This window comes from Dipodomys spectabilis, unplaced genomic scaffold, assembly GCF_019054845.1.
Source record: "Dipodomys spectabilis isolate Male_0828 unplaced genomic scaffold, ASM1905484v1 ptg000104l, whole genome shotgun sequence".
In the NCBI taxonomy this organism is placed as follows: Eukaryota; Metazoa; Chordata; class Mammalia; order Rodentia; family Heteromyidae; genus Dipodomys; species Dipodomys spectabilis.
In genome coordinates, this window is record NW_024870781.1 from 1763450 (window position 1) to 1783912 (window position 20463).

Here is a 20463-nt window from a genome sequence, read left to right on the forward strand (position 1 = left end):
TGTCATCCAGCTTGGATTTTAAGTGGGGGAAGCTTGAACATTCCTTGGAAGGCTGTTGCAGATAGAGCCCACCAGCCAGAGAATGACAGCACCTGGTCACCCAGGGTAGTAGGGATAATGATTAGGACAGATAGGAAATAGCAGTCTGACTTTGATATTAGGTACCAAATACATATAGGCTCAAATACACACATTTTGCCTACTAACCGCTTTTCCTTTCCTTTGTAAAGGTGGAGATAGACATGCACACACTTAGAATTTACTCCTAGGCTATATAATTACTTATAGTCAGAAACACATCGTGCATATGGATTAAGTGTATAAACATAAACACTTCACATAAATGAAGTGAATGAATTTGACCTTTTCAGAGTCAAATATGATATTATTATTATTTATTTATTTTGTCAGTTGTGGGGCCTGAACTCTGGGCCTGGGCGCTGTTCCTCAGCATTTCAGCTCAAGGCTAGCGCTCTACCACTTGAGCCACAGCGCCACTTCCAGCTTTTGTAACTAGTTTCATTGGATTTTACACTTAAAATATATTGGCTCCTCTAACAGAATACCATTGATCAAGTGGCTTAAACAATGTATGTTTATTCCTTGATGTGCCAGAGACAATGAAGTTCAAGATCAAGGCATAGGGAAGAGAGCCAGTGTCTGAAGAGGGCCTTCACCTTGGTTTGCAGAAGCCTGGTTTATCACATGGCCAAGAGAAGAGAAATCAAGAACAAGCTCAAATGTCACTGCTTATGAAGGCACTAAGCCATTTGCAAGAACTCCACCCTCTAGATTAATCATCTCCCAAAGGCCCATTTTCAAAGGTTAGGATTTCAACATATGAATCTGGGTGTAGGGAGAAAATACAAACATTCATTCCATAACAAAAAGTCATGTACCGTTTCGTTTAATCCTCATATCAGCCTATTGAGGTAAGCTGTGCAGTCAAGGAAGCCAATGGTCAGAGTGGGGAGGGAGGAGAATAGAACACTAGCTTATAGTACAATACACAAAAGTACAGTGTAGTAATTATGCTCCAAAGCATGTTCTCAAAGACCCTTTCATACTTAGAAACAATGAGCATACAATCATGGATGAATTCAGATATCCATTTGGGAGGGAGCCTAGCTGATGGTATAGTCTTAGCATAGCACTCCAAAATACACTGGTATATTTGTGCAGAAGCTCTGCTTCACACAAGCTTCTTCCAGTCAAAGCTGTCCTGCATTCAGAAGCAGACACATTCAGCCTGGCAGACGGATGATCTGGTTGTTGAGTTGTTGAGCTTGAGTGGTTGGAAAGCCCGGCTTCTGTGGAGACTAGAGATTTGATAGGCAAAAACCTAGAACATTGAAAGAAATATAGATCCAGGAGCCAGCAGGTGGATATAGATATGGCTTCATCATCCTGCTTACTGACCCACTGGGGAATTTCTTTGCACCCTTTCCCTGCTATTCTGGGCTGTCTACAGGGTTGAAGGAGCCACAGAACTATAAATTATGGCTGCCTCTAGGAAATTTGGGTATTGGGTCCCTGACCCTGACCAACAGGAAGGACTCCATTTACACAGTGAGCAGGAGGAATTTGTGTGGAATATAGGGGTGTACTAGGGACTCACTACTCTATAACAATGGAGAATAGATATACCTAGCAACCTGGGACAGAGAAGGTAGTATTTTTCAAGAATGAATTTTGCATCCCAGCACCATATAAGCCACCAGGACCTACTAGGGTGAGAGCTAAGGGAGAGGAAATTCAAACCAGGGAGAGGATGAATATGACTTTGGTCATATTCAAGATCAGCCTCTGCTATAGGTGCTATACTTGGTCCCACTAACTTTTAAGTTTCCTCTTGGGTCAGAGACTCATAGGATGAAAGACTGGTTCCTCTACCTGGAACTGTACAGACAAAAAGACAGGTGGCATGTCTATGGACTCATCTGTGTCCTCTATGAATTCATATGTTCAAATCAAAACCCCAGTAACTTAAGATGTGACTGTATTTGGACAACAGGTCTGTAAGATACGTTGCAATTAAAATGAGGGTACAGAGCTGGATCCTAATCCAATGTGCCTAGTGTTACAATAAGGAGAGATTAGGATGTAAAAGCACATAGGAAAACCATGTGAAGACACAGGGAGATAAAGCTAAGGAGAGACATTTCAGGAGAACCAAGGCTGCTGATGTCTTGATCTTAGACTTCCAGCCTCCAGGACTATGAGAATAGTTGTGATGTTTAAGCCCCTTAGCTTGAGGAACTTTGTTACAGCAACTCTCATACACTAATACATAACACAAGGGATGGATGCCTGTTACATCTCCAGGAACAGGGAGGAAGAGACTGGAGCAGAAATGTGTGACATGACACCACAACTTGACAGAGAACCTTCAAGACAAAGTGACGATTCTCGGGGAAAGAGGCCTACCTCAACATCCCTGCTATCTTATCTCCAGCAGGGAGCAGCTGGTAAGAAGCCTGCTTTTTGCTTCTTTCTTTTATTTTTTTAGATTGTGGGGCTTGAATTCTGGGCCTGGGCGCTGTCCCTCAGCTCTTCAGCTCAAGGCAAACGCTCTACCACTTGATCTACAGTGCCACTTCCAGTTTTCTGATGGTTTATTGGAGATAAGAGTCTCACGGACTTTCCTGTCCGGGCTGTGATCCTCAGATCTCAGAAGCTAGGATTACAGGTGTGAGCCACTGGCATCCAGCTGCTTCTTTATTTTTGCTGTCTGACACATCATTTTGAGTGGATGAGTGAATGACCTCAATTTCACCCTCCTCACGACTCCCCACCCATACTGCCCAACTTTTTCTAGCTTGCTGGAGGGGATGGAGCTGACTTAGTGCTTTGTGAAGTCCGGGCTGCTGCCTTGAACGTTACAGAATAAATTGGCTTTGTCTGCAGGTGGACACTTAGTGATACATTTATTTTTGAAGTCAAAGTAAAATGTATTTACAGTATTAGCTGTCAGTGGTATCCTGTAGGGGCAAGGTTGTGTGGACATCTTTTGGAAATTAAACCCTTATACCCTCTTTAACTCTTTAAAGAAAAAGGAAGCCGGACCCTAGTCGTTCATACCTGTAATCCTAAATACTCAGGATCTGAAGGTCACAGTTTGAAGCCAGCCTGGCAGGAAAGACCGTGAGACTCTTATCCCCAGTAAACTAGCAAAATAGCCAGAGTGGAGATGTGGCTCAAGTGGTAGAACACTAGCCTTGAGCAAAAGAAACTCAGAGACAGCATCCAGGCTCTGAGTTCAAGCCCTAGGACCAGCATAAAAAAAAGAAAAAAGAAGAAGAAGAAAAAAAGGAGGTTAATTTTCAGGTTTCAAAGAAAATTCTGTTAATGTTGATAGGATTTCATATTTAAATGGCATTCTATTTTTATTTTTACTTAGTTTTTGGTGGCATTGGGGGTTAATCTCAGAGACTTGTGCTTGGTAGGCAGTTACTCTACCAAGTTAGGCTTTTTGCTTTAGTTAGTTTTAGGATTATCACTGACAGCAATCCTCCTAATTATGCTTCCTGAGTAGCTGATATAATAGGTCTGTTCTACTATGCCCAGCTTATTGATTGAGATGGATTGGCAAATTTTTTTTTTCCTGGGCTGGCCTCAAGCTACAGTACTCTTGATCTCTGCCTCATGAGCTGGAATTACAGGCAAGAATCACTGTGCCCAGTGAGAATGGCATTTTTAGTAGAATGATTTCAGAGGCATGAAATAAAATTATAAATAAATAAATTCATATATGAATGTTTGTTAGGTGGTTATTCAGATAAGGGTAGAGCTAGTGGTCTGTTTCCAAGAAATAAATAGTTGAAGGAACAAGTGACATGCTTAGAGATTCTTTAAGACATCATGTGATAAGTTAGGCCCATTTCCTCCAATGTGGCAGCCATTGGCCCCACATGGCTCATGGGTATCTACAGCTAAATAATATGTGTTGTAATTGCAATGAGCAGCACAAGATTCCAAAGATTTGGCATGAACAAAGATACAAGGAAATTCTCACTAATAATTCTTAATGTTGGCTTTATGTTCAAATGGTAACACTTGGAGTACACTGGCTAAATAGGATGTTACTACAATTAATTTCACACATTACCTTCTGCTTTTAATACAGCTGTTAGCAAATTCAATTCATATGTACATCACTTCTTCCTATAAAAGATACCTTTGGAATCAACTACCTGCATGCAGATCAGAAATATTCAGAAAAAGTTGTATCTGTATTGAATAGGCACAGACCTTTTTCTTGTCTTTATTTCCTATACAGTACAGTGAAACAACTATTTACAAGGCATTAACATTGTAGGCATGATTAAGTATACAGGACTGTGCAGATACTATGCACTTTTATATAAAGGACTCGAGTATCTGTGGATTTGGGGATCCAAAGGAGTCCTGAAGTCAGTGCCCCTGACTTATGGAGAACTTCTCCCTTATATTTCTATTGGGTATGGCTTAGATCTCTGAGTTCATTTCCATCAGCATTCTGTGGAAACTTTGATATAAACTATAATTGCAGACACATGTGCTATATAGAGGGGAGCTTTAAAGAGATTACCAGTTTTGAGATTTCTCTTGGAAAGTTGAGATTCCACCCCCCTCTGCCCCCGCCAGATTGTCATACTTAAAATAAGAGGACATATGTATGGGAAACAAAGACAAAAGCAGTGGATTGTAGGTCAGATAATTTCAGAGCAAAGATAGAAGGATTCCTAGTCTGGGTAGGAAAGCAGCCTTAGAGTTCCTTCTGCCACAAGGAAGAGCCAAGAAAAACCACACTTCAAAATGCAATATCCTTACATATAAGAGTCCTGGGGACTAAGTCTCCAAGCTCTCAGGAAGCAATGGAAATGAGTACATTTTAAATCGACTCATACTTTAAAATAGAATTCCCTGGATATCAGGTCTCTAGGCACATTCAAACTTGGAGCTCTCTAGTATTGAAGGAATATTTAAAAAAGCAAAACTGGTGGCTTATGCCTGTAATCCCAGCTATTCAGGAGGATAAGATCTGGGGATCAAGGTTCAAAGCCAGCCTTGGCCAGAAAATCCATGAGATTCTTATCTCCAATTAAGTACCCAAAAGCTGGAAGTGGAGCTATGGCTCATCAAATGGTAGAACACTAGCTTTGAGCACAAAAGCTTGGTGACAGCATCTAGGTCCTGAGTTCAAGCTCCAGGACTGGTGAAAAAAATTTGTTTTAAAAAAGAGGTGGAGGAGGAGGAGGAAGAGGGGGAGGAGGAGGAGGAAAAGGAGGAGGAGGAAGAGGGGGAGGAGGAAGAGGGGGAGGAGGAGGAGGACAACAACAACAAAGATAAACAGAAAGAACACCTCCTCATTGGAGGCAAAGCCACCTTTCTTCCTACAATGACTAGGCCAATACGGGAATGATAGTCTGCCACTTTCAAGGCTGTCCACTCACCAAGACCTGGGTGTAAAAGAAATGCTCAGTGTACTCATGCAAAGTATGATTAGCAGAACTTAAATAAAGTATACTTAGTAGAATTGCAAGGGCTTCTGATTAAAGCATAGGATGTGGGGCAGGTGAATCCTTAGGTTGGGAACTGGATGTTCTACTGGAGAAACAAGCCCTTCCATCCCAAGCCTCATCCCAACCTGACCCCAGGTTATCTAGGTGCCTGTGGTCAGGCCTGAGATCTGGGTTGACATCTGTGAACACCAGGAAGTCAGCTGTAGGGGTGAACATGTGAGGTCAGGCTTTAACTTTGGGTAGCACTCAAGGGACTTTCTTCTCCAGTGTTTCATTTTTTGAGAAGGACTTTGAATGATGTGATTCTGAACGTGAATGCTTCTTAAATTCGCTAAGGTAAGTTCGTGTTCAGTGTAGGTAGTGAAGAGCAAGGAGATTCTGACTTCTGTTTTCTCTGTTTCTCAGCTCTGAAAGGCAGTTCCCATGTCTTTCACTCCTTAGGATTTGCGTTTACTTAGGACACTGAGTGTAATAATTCGAGTTAACTTGTAAGTCATTCTTGTCTGTTTATGCTTGAAAAATAATAAGAACGGAAAATAATTTTGGCAGATTACTTGCTACATGTTTTGAGCAGAGCACCTTTGAGGGTTTCAAGGTTGTGGTGGGTTGGGAGAGAATTCAAGTAAAGGGATTTCTTTTAATTCAAGAAGAATTTTATGCTGAAATGTATGCTATTTATTTACTTATTGGTACCAGTTTGAGGTTTGAACTCAGGGCTTCCTGCTCACTTGACTATACATTTAGTGCAGATTTTTGCTGCCTTAAACGTCCTCAAAAGACTTGGGGACTCTATGTGTGTGTGTGTGTGTGTGTGTGTGTGTGTGTGTGTGTGTGTGTGTGTGTGTGTGTGTGTGTGTGTGTGTGTGTGCTGGTCCTAGGCTTGAACTCAGGGTCTGGGCTACTGTCCTCAAGCTTCTTTTACTCAAGGCTAGCACTTTACCACTTGAGCCACAGAACTACTTTTGGCTTTTTCTAAGTATTTATTGGAGATAAGAGTCTCATGGATTTTCCCGCCTGGGCTGGCTTTGAACCATGTTCCTCAGATCTCAGCCTTCTGAGTAGCTAAGATCACAGGCATGAGTCAACAGTATCAACTTGAAGTGTGTACTTCTTAGATAAATACTGGGCAGAAAAGGTAACAAGTGCCATACTTGCATATAGCTCTGAAGGGCACAAAGTCCACAACCAAGCCAGCAGAAGGTGAAGTCACTGATAATGGCTTGTTCCCCATAGATGGCTGTGTCCATGTGCCCCCATGGAGGTGGGTGGGGATGGAGGGGTGTGGGGGAGTATAAGGGTATGAGGAGGTGAGGGGAAATGGGAGGTGAGGAAGACTCAACTCTTTTTAGTTGTATTTAAATTTAAGCTAAGATACTGAGACTAGAACCCAGAACCTATGATCATGCTAGGGGAAGCCTTTATCACCAAGCCCCACCTCCAATCTTCTTAGTTTTTAATGACACACACATGTTACAGCTATTTTTCATCTTGATTCACTCTGAAGTGGAGGGTGTGGTTATATATTCCTATGCTGAACATTTGGGTGTGCAATTAAACTTTCCTTCCTTCCTTCCTTCCTCCCCCCCCCCCCCTCTTTTTTTTTTTTTGGGTCTGGTCATGGGCCTGAACTCTGGGCCTGGGCGCTGTCCCTCAGCTCTTCAGCTCAAGGCTAGTGCTCTACCACTTGAGCCACAGCGCCACTTCTGCTTTTTTTTCCTGCTTATGTGGTGCTAAGGAATTGAACCCAGGGCCTCATGCATGCAAGGCAAGCGCTCTACCACTTGAGCCACAGCACCACTTCCAGTTGTCTGGTTGTTAATTGGAGATAAGAATCTCACGGACTTTCCTGCCCAGGCTGGCTTTGAACCACGATCCTCACATCTCAGCCTCCAGAGTAGCTAGGATTACAGGCGTGAGCCACTGGCGCCCGGTTGTGATTAAACTTTTCTTCCCTCAAAAAAAAAAAAAAAAAGTCTCCTAATAGTTTAGGCAATAGAGTCAGCAGTTAGGGGCAAGGATTGTTTGGGCAAGTTTTCCTGTCTTTCTAAGTCTTGTCTGTTAAATAGGCACAAATGCGGTGCCAACTCCCAGGGCTGGGGGAGGATTAGAAGAGATTATTCACATAATGCCCTTAGCCCAGAGCTTGGCATTTTGCAGATCATGGCTGTATTTATTATGGCTCTCCTGCTAGCCTCACCCTGACTTCACAGGTGTCTCAAAGGGTGATTTGGGAAGCCTTGCATCCCTGGTTGCTGATGGGAAATGGCAGTTCTCACCCACAAACCTACAGTCAGAACCCCTAGGATCGCAACCCAGTGATCTGTGCTGACAGGCTGTCTTCAAGATGGATCTGTGTGCATTGCCAAGGGGAAGAAGCCTCCGCCTACAGCACCCTACTTCCCCCACCTCAAGATTCTGCACACGGGGACACACCTGGCTCTCTCATCCTGCCCCGCCTCATTCCTGGGAACAGTCCAGTTGAGGTGTGTGTGTGTGTGGGGAGAAGTTGAGGTGGATTCTGGGAAAGGGTGGTTGACTCAGTACTTCCGGATGGATAGACCCAGGGTGTGGAGGGTATTGGGCCCATCCCGGGTCTTCAGTAGGGCCCACAGAAAGGGGAACTGGGAGGAACTTGTCTGTGTGCCCCTCCCCCTCCCCCGGCCCCCCATAAGGAAGTCAAAAGGTCAGTAAGCCCTTGGTTAGGGAGGGAGGACCTGAGCTCCAAAGTCAGGTGAGGCCGGCCAGCTCTGAGGGTGTATATTCGCCAGCCAGGCTGCCACCGGGTCGCCTGAAGGTGTCTCCTTCTCTTCACACCCCCCTAGTGCCACTGTCTGTCCCTGCTGCTGTACCTGACTTCCTCCATCTCTGCCAGGAACACACCCTACCCCTGCCCATCATTCCTCCAGCAAACAGTCCCATCACCACCCACGTTAGTCACAGCTCAGGGCACTGCAACATCGCCTCGCTCCCTCCGGCCTAGATTTTACTAATCCCTTCCACCGCTACTTACTAAGTACAGTGGGGACAGATACAGCTGAGAAGCAGGCTACAGGACCACAGCTCGGGACCCCTTATACTCACCCAACAGGTTTCCTTTCTTCTTTCTTTTTCTGGTCCTTCTTTCAGAAGTCTCTTATGCAATACTTAAAAATACAGCTGCTTTAAAATCCCTGCGCAAAGTCCTTGTGTCATTTAGGACTCGGTGCTCAGTCAAAGAGCCTAGGTTCCCCGGCTCTCCTCTCTTTCCTGTCTATTCCATCAAACCTGTTCTTGCCTCAGGGCCCCCTATCAGGGCTCTTCCCAGCTCCCCCCTCCACCAGGCTGGCTCCTGGCAGATCACTGTGTGTAATGTGACAAACCCACCCAGCACCTCCCATCTTCTCCTCCATTTCAGTTTTCTTAGTATTCACAGCTATCTAAATTACACTCATTGCTATTAAGTTACAAATGCGTTTGTTCACTTGTTTCTATCAGCCTCTTCTAGAATTTAGAAGTTCCTGAGAGCCAGACACTTGCTTGGCCCGTCATTCCTCAGTCTCAGTACTTTAGACTGAGAGTACTTTATTGAGCCCCATCCACACCCATAGGAACTTGGTAAATACTTGTTGAATGAATGAGTGGATATAGGATTACATTTAGATTGTATAGAATCTTTCATGACATTCTCTCTTTCTTCCTTTCTTTCTCTACCCCTCCTCTCTGATCTTTCTTTGTGCTGTTACTAGGACTTGAACTCAGGGCCTCAAGCTCTTGCTTAGCTTTGTTGCTCAAGGTGGGCACTCTACCACTTGAGCCAAACTATCACTTCTGTTGTCCAGAATCCAAGGGTTGGGGGGGGGGGTGAGTTTTCTCTTGTACTATATAAATAAGCAAAAAAAGAAGGGGGGAGGGGCTGAGGGCAGGCTGGAGACATGTCTAGTAAGCATGAGGATCTAAGTTCAGTCCCCAGTTTTGCTAAAAAAAAAAAAAAAGTTAAATAAATGGGCTTTTAGTTTTCAATATCTCATTTAAACTGAAGAGGAGAAAAAGAGACTAGTTGAGTTCCAATAGTGCAAGCACTGCCCGCTTGATTGAGATTCTATCAGTTCAGAACAGGTGTTTTTAATACTGGCTTAAATGATGTGAATTCATCACAGACTTGAGTTCTAGAGCAAGGATCTGAAAAACTTTACTATACAGGGCCACACAGTACATACTATTCGCTTAAATGTAAACACAAGTTTGCCCTCATCCATGAAGGCAGCCACAGATAATACAAAAATGAGTGTTTTAATTCTTTATTGACAAAGCCAGGTAGATGATCTGTTCTAAAGGATATTGAAACACCTTGTTACTCTTTTTTTAAATTACATTTTTATTGTAAAGATACTCTACAGAGGGGTTACAGTTACATGAGCAAGGTAATGAGTCCATTTCCATCGAGCATTGCATTGTTATCCTCTCCTTTGTTTTTCCCTACCATCCCTTTCCTCCCCACCTCCCCAACTCCTCTCCTCCCTCTCTCCCACAGAGTTGTAAAGTTCGTTTTCAACATAGTGTCTTGTACATCTTGTTGTTACAATGGGTCAACCTGTAACCTTATTTCAGCATTTTGTTATTTCCTTTCCCCTCCCCAAATTAGAAAAATGTATATACAAGATGCAGGACACTGGAATCAAATACAGTGACAACAGGGGTTATACCATGGGGGAAGAACATACAAAGAAACAAAAAAAATCACATAGTACATTATAAGTACATTAAAAAGAACAGCAAGAAAGAAAAATATCTCTTGTGTCCCTATCTTGGGGTTGATTTTGCTTAGCATCAGCTTATATGGTCATATGTACATAGCTTTTGACCTCTTCTGCTTGTCCTAGACATACTAGTTATTGCAGATAAGGGAAACCATGGGACCTATGTTTCTTTGTGTCTGGCTTAATTCAATTATTGAATTATAAGTTTTTCATCTGTAAAATGAAGGCATAGATAAACTTGCACAGCTTTCTCCTAGATCTATACTGTGGAATAAAAATATACCTAGTGCAGATAAAGCAAGGAAACAACACTACATAATCATGAGCAAAAGAGAAGGTTACTTTTTAAAACCACCGAGTTTGGAGAGAGTACACTGTGTAGCAAAATCTGACTGTTACAACTATCTAAAACATTTTGTACCAGAGTGGCTCTGGGAAAATGCTTAGGGTGAGATTCTAGAATTGGATTGCTTCCCACTTAGATGACAGCAAGTACCCCATTTCTGTCTTACAAAACAATGCAAGTACAAACACCCTAACTTTTGAAGGGTTTAGATGGGTGCAAGGAGGAGGGGCATACTAGGATAATAGGCTAGAAATCAGGAAAATGTGCCTTTAATAATTTTCATGAAGCCGGGCGCTGGTGGCTCACGCCTGTAATCCTAGCTACTCAGGAGGCTGAGATCTGAGGATCGCGGTTCAAAGCCAGCCCGGGCAGGAGAGACCTTGAGACTCCTATCTCCCATAAACCACCAGAAAACCAGAAGTGGCGCTGTAGCTCAAGTGGTAGAGCACTCGCCTTGAGCTGAAGAGCTGAGGGACAGCGCCCAGGCCCAGAGTTCAAGCCCCACGACCGACAAAAAAAAAAAAAAAAAAAAAAAAATTCATGAAAAAATTAAGAGCACGTGAGAATAGTCTGCCAAAGTTCTGCCAAAGTTGTACCCTCAAATGACCACATTCTGTTCCAGAATGTGGTGGCAGATAAAACAGATCTTCATGAATAGTTGCTTGGTACAGACACAGAAAGATAAAGTAGGCAGAAAGGGCTGCAAGGTACAGCCTCCCTTCCCCAAATATAGCCAGTTATGAAGGTTCAGTTTTCCTTACTATCTTTGACTTCCTGCCCTGCAGTTATTTTGTGATTATACCTTGTTAAACAAATTTACTGCCTCAGACTGGGTAATCCTAGCTACTCAGGAGATTGAGATTTGAGATTTGAAGACAGCCCAGGCAGGATAGGCTGTAGACGATTTTTCTTTTTTCCTTTTTTTTTTTTTGTGGGGATGGGGTGGTAGTGGTGGTGGTGTCAGTTGTGGGGTTTGAACTCAGGGTCTTGGCACTGTCTCTGAGCTCTTTCCCTCAAGGCTAGTGGTATACCACTTTGAGCCACAGCTCCACTCTGGTTTTCTGGTAGCTAATTGGAGATAAGAGTCTCAAGGAGTTTCCTGCTTGGTCTGGTTTCCAGGAGACTCCTATCTCCAATTAACAACAAAGAGTTGGAAGTGGAACTGTGGCTCAAGTGGTAGAGCACCAGCTAAAGGTCATGCCTAGCCCAGCTCTGGCGCAAAAAATATTACTGCCCCTTTTATTAAAATACAGAGTCATCCTAATTTCCTCCCTTTGCAAAATACTTTTCAAACTTGAGGTAACATACATTTCTGCTAGGCTTATTAAGTTCTTTCTAGTACTGTTAATTCACTTTTATTTCCCCTTATAACTGTCCTTGACTGTCCACAGGCAGCCAAGCCCCCAGTGTAGCCCACTTAGTACAAGTCAACCCTACTTTTATGTCTGTTTTGAGGAATTATGAATCTTTAACCTAGAACAATTCTTCCCAAATATTATATAATGTAAAGAAAAATGTTTTTTTGAGGCAAGATCCTACTGTGTAGCCCAGGCTGGCCTCAAACGTTTGTTCCATCTGTGTCTCCCAAGTGCTGTGATTAGAGATTGGATATTTATGTATATAAATAAAAGTGTATTTAAGTAGTTGTATAGAGGGATTCCAATTCAATAAGTCAGATCATGAGACAATGAATCTTGATCAATATCACCCCTTGTATCATTCTCCCTCAATCTTTCCCAATTCCATCCCTACCCACAAGTTACATGGTTCCATTTTTGTATATGTATTGACTATAACAACTGTATTTGAGTCTAATGACTGAATTTGCCTGTTCTTCCTTTCTCCATTTATCTGCCACACACACACACACACACACACACACACACACACACACACACACACATTTACAACAGTACCATTTAAACACTTTGTCAGATCTCAATTCGGCCAACGAATCAAGAAGACAGAATTACTTTATATTATCAGGAGAGTGTTCTTCAGCTGAACAAAGAAATTTCATTTTTTTTTCCTATTTAATTTTTCATGTGTAGAAACTTCTCAATTTTCAAGAATACCTTAAATTGCTGGTGACTTCTTATAAAAAAGAGACAAATTCCATTTTAAAGAAGATGAAAGTTTCCTGTTTTCCTTTGTGCTTGAAGTTGCTAACTTCTCCCAAGGACTTTGTAACTAGCAATCATAATTCCTTCAGTTGCAGGTGGACCTGCTAATCTAAACAGGTTTAATCTACTTGGCCTAAGGTGTGGCTTCACCTATGACTTTACTCAAATCTAAAATGTTATAGTCCTAACCTGGCTGTTTCTTCTAGCATCTGTTTCCTACACAGTCCTATCTCTCTCCCTTTGCTAGAGGATTGCTGATAATCTTAAGATGAGGAGTTTCCAGGCTCAAATACAGCAGAAAAACGATCTTTGACCTGGCATTCTTATTGCATCTTTGATTGGACCAACAGCAAAACTTCATTGTATCTCATGGTCTCTGATTGGATCAAGAGCTGGAGCCTGAACCTGGTATGGTCTATGGCTAGTGAGATGCTAATTGGCTTAAACCCAGATCTTACACTCCTTGATCAAAGTCGTTTAATACCGCTCAAAGCAAGTGGGCTGCAGTGGGGACTTGGATGGTCTATAAGAAAATGCCCAGGCAAAGAAACTGGATAGTGAAAGCAAAGCTTTCTGAAACCAATCTGCCTTTTCATAGAGAAGCCAGACCAGCAGGAAGTAGTGGAACATGAAAGTTTAAAGACATACTTACAGATATGAGCACACTGTCTTTGGAGGCTGATTTAAGAAAGGAAGTTCCTTACTGGCAGATCATCAGAATTTTTTTTCCCTGGCATTTGGACTCAGTAGATTTGAGGCAGAATTCATTGAACAAATTAGGTCTATATTTGAAGAATGCTCCCTGGAGATCTGCGACGGCAGATGGAGTTAGAACTCCTCAGATGTAGCTAGCCCTGTTCCACCACAAAGTGAAGTAGGCCAGTCTGTCACCTCTGTGTGCTGAAGCTATGTCCTGGTTCTCTACAGAATCGAGTCCAGACTGCTCACATCTATGGCCTGGGCTACTGGACCATGCCAGCTTGCTTCTCTCTCAGGCAGCTCTCTGCATCCAGTTCTCATTGGTCTGTCTAGAAAGGTGCTTACCTCCAATACTCTATTCCTTTTCCACTTTCCAGTCCTTGATTGTGTCATTTTATTTTGGAAACCTTTCTCTTCTGCCTGTTGAAATGGCACACATCCACTCTCTACTCCCTGCTTTGGAGTTTTACTTGATCATATAGCCAGATGAGATCTCCATTCTTTCCTGCTCTTTGTGCACTTTGTCTTTTATTTCAGGGTTTCTGAAGGGTAGGCTTTGCTTTCCTTCTCAAAACTACAAACCCCTGGCTGCTAGGGACTATACAGTTTCTGCTACTTACTTTTCTGCAGTCTTCCCACACTACCTTATACAGAAGAGATGTTTGATTTATGGCAGTGAGTGCATAGAGCCATCCCTCATATTGACCCTTCCTCCTTCTCTGTCATTAACCTTATATCTTTCCCAGTGCATCTGTCCCAGGGCATCTCCAGCCTGATTTGCTGCTAAGGCCTTGAGGTGTTACTACTGTTGATTCCCTTACTTTTTAAATGAGATGGGAGATAAGACCTTTTAAAGTCATCGTGGGGAAAAGACCTGGGGGCCAGGACTCTCTGAGAGATCTTCTGCCTCCTAAATTTGCTGCTTTATAAAGCAAGGACAGAAGCAAACAGCAACAAAAGAAAGGGAATAAAATTAGGATCCATAAGGGTTTCCTTTAAAATGAGACGGAAGACCCAGAAAACATTCTAAAAGACAAAAGAAACAGATTTGATAATTGGGTAGACATGGCTATCAAAAAACTGCATGAGAAAACATACCTTAAATAATGTTGATAGACTGGGAGGAGGGACGGTTCATACTTATCCCCACAGAGGTTCACTAGCTGGTAAAGGTTTATAATTTGACATAAGAAACCTAACTCCCAATAAAAAGGAGAAAGGATAAAAATAGGCAGCTTAGAGAAGAGGAGGTGCCGACGGCCAGTGTATGAGAGGCTGAGCCTTGTGAAGGTGTCAGATTTTACCTATCCAGTTTCCAGAAATTAAAATGATCTATTACATCCACCAGGGAGGATGGTGAAATAGGCTTTTTAATCCATTGCTATCAATATTTACTAAAGCAGTCTGGAAACATCTACAAAGTATATGATGTTTATATCCTTTAATGGAACCACCCACATGATTTCTAGAAATCCAGCTATGGCTTGGAAAACAAAACCTCAGAATATAAAAGCCCAAGGAGAAAGACAGTTTCAGGTTTGTTTTTTTTTCCAGGTGTGAGGGTTTTTTGGGGTGGTGGTGGTGTGTGGACACTGGGGCTCAAATCATGAAGAAATATACATACATCCAAAGTCATGTCATGGGCAAATGTGGGAGAGAGATGACTGATCTACATTATACTGCATATTGAGATGACATTTTTATAAAAATGATGAAGAAAGAGAGAGAATCCCTTTCCATATGTGTTTATTGTTCTATATAAATGCATAGAGAAAAGTGTGAAGAATCAGCACCAAAATATTTCTGCTCTTAGCTCTGGAGCATGGTGCTGTCAGGAGGCAGCCTGTACTTGACCTAGTGAGTAAGTACTGGATCCAGTCTCAGAAGATAAATGGCAACTTGGCCTTTTCTCTGTCTTCACTGTAGTTTCCTTGTGTATGTGTTGGCAGCCCTCCCCATTTCTGCTTCATCCTCTCTCCCCCTAATATTCCTAAGGTTTAGGGTAACATTTGTGGTGGAAAGATCTGTCCTTGGGAAGATAGGTCTAAGAGGAAGTCCATCAGACCTTAGAAGAAGTCACTGGCACAAGGAATTCTAGCAGGAGAGTCAGAGATAGAGTCCAGTGGATACATTATTCTGACCTTGAAGAGTCCTTCTTCCATGGCTGATGCTTGGCTTTCTGACACAGAGGCACAAGAGCAGATGGGGAAAATGGGCAAGCATTCTTTATATTTCTTTAAATTATGGTGTTCACCCGTGGCTCATGCCTATAATTCTAGCTACTCAGGAGGCTGAGATCTGAGGGTTGGGGTTGAAGCCAACCAGGGGAGGAACATCCATGAGACTCTTTTCTTCAATTTGCCAACAAAAATTCAGAAGAGAGGATGTGGCTCAAGGGTTAGAATGATGGCCTTGGATGAAAAAGTTAAGGGACAGAACCCAGGCTGAGTTCAAGCCCCAGAACTGGTATGTACACATGTGTATGTGTGCACACACAGCCCTCTACCTCTTGCATAATCCCAACCATTTCACATTGTAAAAGAGAGATAGGAATGAGACCAGTGGTTCTTGAGCATTAAGGGAAAGAGAGACAAATAGGGGGAGTGCAGAAAGGAATTATTAAGTTAGTGAAACTAGTCTGTATGGACCAGGATGGTGGCCATGCATTATTATGCATTTGTCCAGCCCATAGAATTTGAAAACAGAGTGATGTATCTACCAGTTCCACCAGTTGTAACAAATGGGCTATGGTGAGTGCAGGTTGGGGACAGAGGCTACCATGCATGGGACCAGGAGATACCTGGGAACACTGAACTTTCTGCTCTATTTTGCTGTGACTCTGCAATAGCTCTTAAAATAATAATAATAATAATAAAGCCTCCAAAGAAAAACAGCAGTCAGATGTGGTGCAACTATTAATTCCAGCCCCCAGGAGACAGAAGAGTTGAAAGTTCAAGGCCAGCCTGGGCTCCATAGTGTGACAAAACAAAACAAAACTCACTCCAACAGCTATCAATCACTTTATCAGTTGTTTATCAGTAGCTCTGCTAGTCTTCATTCCCAACGCACCTACCTCCACTAGTCTGCTTTCCTGGCAGTAGGGCTGGCTCAGTAGCACTGGAAATGAATATGTGTAAGTCCAAAAGCCGATGGCCCTGCACATAACCATTGTGCTCTAGCTAATAATGCTCTTCCTCAGTGCCACTACTAGCAGTTCAGATACCATCCCATCTCACCCCATCCCATCTCTTCCCATCCCACAGAATTGATGGAATCTGTCAGAAGGACACAGGTTCCTACTGAAGCAGTTCCCCATGGCCCAAGTTGGCCCAATTGAGCAACAAAATAATACTAGATTATAATTAAACATTCAAAATATATATATGCATGCATTATCATACCATCAAAAATGATTGAACAAATAAATAAGTGGAGAAGTAAACAAATCTCCCATGTGAAAGAACTGCAAATAGTTGATGCAATACTTTATCCTCAGAGAGGGGGAATTTAATTACCCCACAGTTTAAATGTCAGCTGCACCTGTCTCTTGGAGAGTAAGGTATGGAGAATGTAGGAAAAGATAGAACTCTACTTTGGGGAAGTCTGCCTCAGATCAAGGTCTGTTAATGTTGATAGTCATGTTCACATGTGACCTTGACATAAGATGAGGAAATAGCTTTTTACCTCTGTGGTCTTCCAACCAACAGCTATAACTCAGCCTCATCATGGGAAAAACAGCAGTCAAAACCAGCTGAGGAACATTTGTAAAATTCCCACTCCTCCACACTGTCAAGGTCATCTATAACAAGAAGAATCTGGTAAACTGTTACAGGTAAGAGGAGCCTAATTAAGGAGACCAGATTGCTAAATGGAATGTGGTATCCTGAAAGGAAAACAAATAAAAACACCTAAAGTCAAAAACATAGGATATTTAATTAAAGTATGGATTTCAGTGAATAATAATGTATCAACACTGGTTATTTATTTTTAAATTTTTAATTGTTATTATAAAAGTGATGTATAGAGGGGTTATAGTTACACAAGTCAGGTAAAGAGTACATTTCTTTTTTCTTTTCTTTTTTTGTTGGTTGTAGGGTTTGAACTCTGGGCCTGAGTGCTGTCCCTCAGCTCTTCAGTTCAAGGCTAGTGCTCTACCACTTGAGCCACAGCACCACTTCTGGTTTTGTAGTGGTTTTTTGGAGATAAGAGTCTCACAGACTTTCCTGCCTAGGCTGGCTTTAAACTGCGATCCTCAAATCTCAACCTCCTGAATAGCTAGGATTACAGGCGTGCATCACCAGCGCCCAGCTAAGAATACATTTCTTTTTGGACAATGTCACCCCTTCCCTCACTCTCCCCCAGTTTTCCCACCCACAAGTTATATAGTTCATTTTCAACATAGTGTCTAGTGTCTAATGAGTATCATTGCTGCATTTTTTCCTTCTTGGTCTCTTCATTTCTGTGCCTCCCATTACCCTCCCAAAGACTTATAGATAAATGAACAAACAGAACAAAAAGAGAAAAAAAAATCACAAAAACCACAAAAAATCCCCTATTGTTTCCATTTCTTGGAGCTCATTTCAATAAATATTATTTTGTATGATCGGATATACATAGCATTGTTCCTTTCTATTCCTCTCTTAAGAGTATCCTCCTTTGGGGGCTGGGAAGGTGGCTCAGTGGTAGAGCGCTTGTCTTGCATGCATGAGGCCCTGGGTTCGATTCCTCAGCACCACATAAGCAAAAAGAAAAAAAAGCTGGAAGTGGCGCTGTGGCTCAAGTGGTAGCCTTGAGCTGAAGAGCTGAAGGACAGCGCCCAGGCCCAGAGTTCAGGCCCCACGACCGGACCCCCCCCCAAAAAAAAAGAGTATCCTCCTTTGATCTCACTGTAACACTCGTTTATTAATTGTACCAAATGTACCATCCTAATATAAGAAAGTAACAGAAGAGGTAATTGGGTGTTGGTGAATGTGGGAATTACATATTATCTTCTCAAATAAAGTTTACATTTCAAATTTATGTGCGAATTAATTTTCTGTTATATAGCAAAATTGCCTAAGGTTAGGTATTTTATTTAAAAAAAAAGAAAAAAGATCAGGTGGCACAATGGATCCAGGTCTGGTGACACCATTCTTGGCCATGTGTTGCCATGGCAGATGGCACTATGGTAAGACCTTTCATGGAAGATGACTGAAGAGACGAACCACTTTTTTTTTCATACTAATCCACACTCAGGAGTGAGTTAAGTTCTGACAACAAAACAAAAACTATATTAATTCTTTCCAAAGAATCCTTTCTGATAACCTAATTACCTTGCACTAAGCTCTACCTCGTAAAGCTCTTACCACCTCCCAATTCAACTTTACTACCTACAAGATCAAGCCTGTAATACACCAACCTTTAAGGAAAAGGGTCACTCAAACCATATCAACCTGTACAATTATACCCACGTTCTTTCTTTTTTTTGGGGTCCAGTCATGGGGCCTGAACTCTGGGCCTGGGCGCTGTCCCTCAGCTCTTCAGCTCAAGGCTAGCGCTCTACCACTTGAGCCACAGCGCCACTTCTAGCTTTTTTTTCTTTTTGCTTATGTGGTGCTGAGGAATCGAACCCAGGGCCTCAGGCATGCAACGCAAGCGCTCTACCACTGAGCCACCTTCCCAGCCCCACCCATGTTCTTTCAAGCCAATTTTATTCCAGGAAAATGAAGTTAGGAGCTTATGAAGATGTGCCAAAGGGCATTGTTACCATTTGGATGCTAGCTCCTGGGGTGTTCCCTAAGCTTTTCAGATGGACAGGTTAATCTGTGGCTTTGAAAGAGTAAGATGGTGGCTGGGAAGGGGACTTAGTGGTAGAACGCTTGCCTTGCATGCATGAGGCCCTGGGTTTGATTCCTCAGCACTACATAAGCAAAAAAAAAAGCTGGAAGTGGCGCTGTGGCTCAAGTGGTAGAGCACTAGCCTTGAGCTGAAGAGCTGAGGGACAGTGCCCAGGCCCAGAGTTCAGGCCCTACGACCGGACCCCTCCCCCCCCCAAAAAAAAAAAAAGAAAGAAAGAGTAAGATGGGTGTTCTGGAACTTGAGTGACTTTAAAAATGGCTCCAGGAGTCTTCTTACCCCCTCAACCTTTGAAGCATAAGGAGCAGCATACGGAACACTCATTTTATTTACTTATTTAGCCAGTTGGGCTTGAACTTAAGGCCTGGAAGCTGTCCCTGAGCTTTTGTGTTCAAGGCTAGTGCTCTATCACTTCAGCCAGAGTTCTACTTCTGGCCTTTTGGTGGTTAATTGGAAGTAAGAGTCTCATGTACTAGGCTGGCTTTGAACCACAATCTTCAGATCTCAGCCTCCTGAGTCACTAGGATTTCAGGCGTGAGCCACCAGTGTCTGGCTATTTCTATTTTTCTGTGTGGTCCAAGCTTGAGCTGATAACCCTCTTGCCTCAACTTTCTAAGTACTGGAAGAATTGCCTTCCCAAAGGTCATTCTTGAAAGAATTGGACTTGTTTTGCCTTAGAAAGAAGCTGCAAATATCAAGCAGTAATTGAGTAATTAATGGCAGCTCAGCATGTTTGTAAATACCTTTCCTTGGAGAGATTAAGCAGGAAGCTTGCACAGTTTGTAGCACACACATTGCGTATGCTATTGCTTGAATCTGCTTTTGAGGAAGAACAAAAAGATGTGCCGATTTCCAGTCACCTTAGGTGCTACCCTAAGACTGACCTGCCTTGGCCATGAAGATGGTGCAGAAATAAAACTCTGAAGGCAGCTCTGCTGAACCTTGGTTACAAATATAGCTCCTTTCCCGTGGAAGACTATTTCCTTTGTCCTGACTCTCATTTGGGAATTTTAACCCACTCCACCATCCCATCCTGTGCCTACCTGTCTGTGCATCTCATTTCACCCATCTCTCTCATCGCATCCATCCTTTCCCACCCCATTCAGCCTATTTGCCCATCCATCCCATCTTACCTACTCAACCGTCCTACCTTATCCTACCCTGTCCTTCCCCATCTACCCTGTGTATATTATCCCATCCGCCCATCTAGGCTATCCTAC

The 20463-nt window shown here is 42.7% G+C and overlaps 1 long non-coding RNA gene across 1 annotated transcript in view; it reads left to right on the forward strand.

Moving 5' to 3' along the window:
* Positions 1–5779: 5779 nt before the first annotated feature.
* The window catches only part of LOC122114053, a 33886-nt gene continuing 19202 nt past the window's right edge, over positions 5780–20463 (forward strand). Inside the window, exon 1 of the long non-coding RNA XR_006148515.1 lies at positions 5780–5840. This is a non-coding gene — a long non-coding RNA (uncharacterized LOC122114053). The remainder of the gene's footprint in view (positions 5841–20463) is intronic.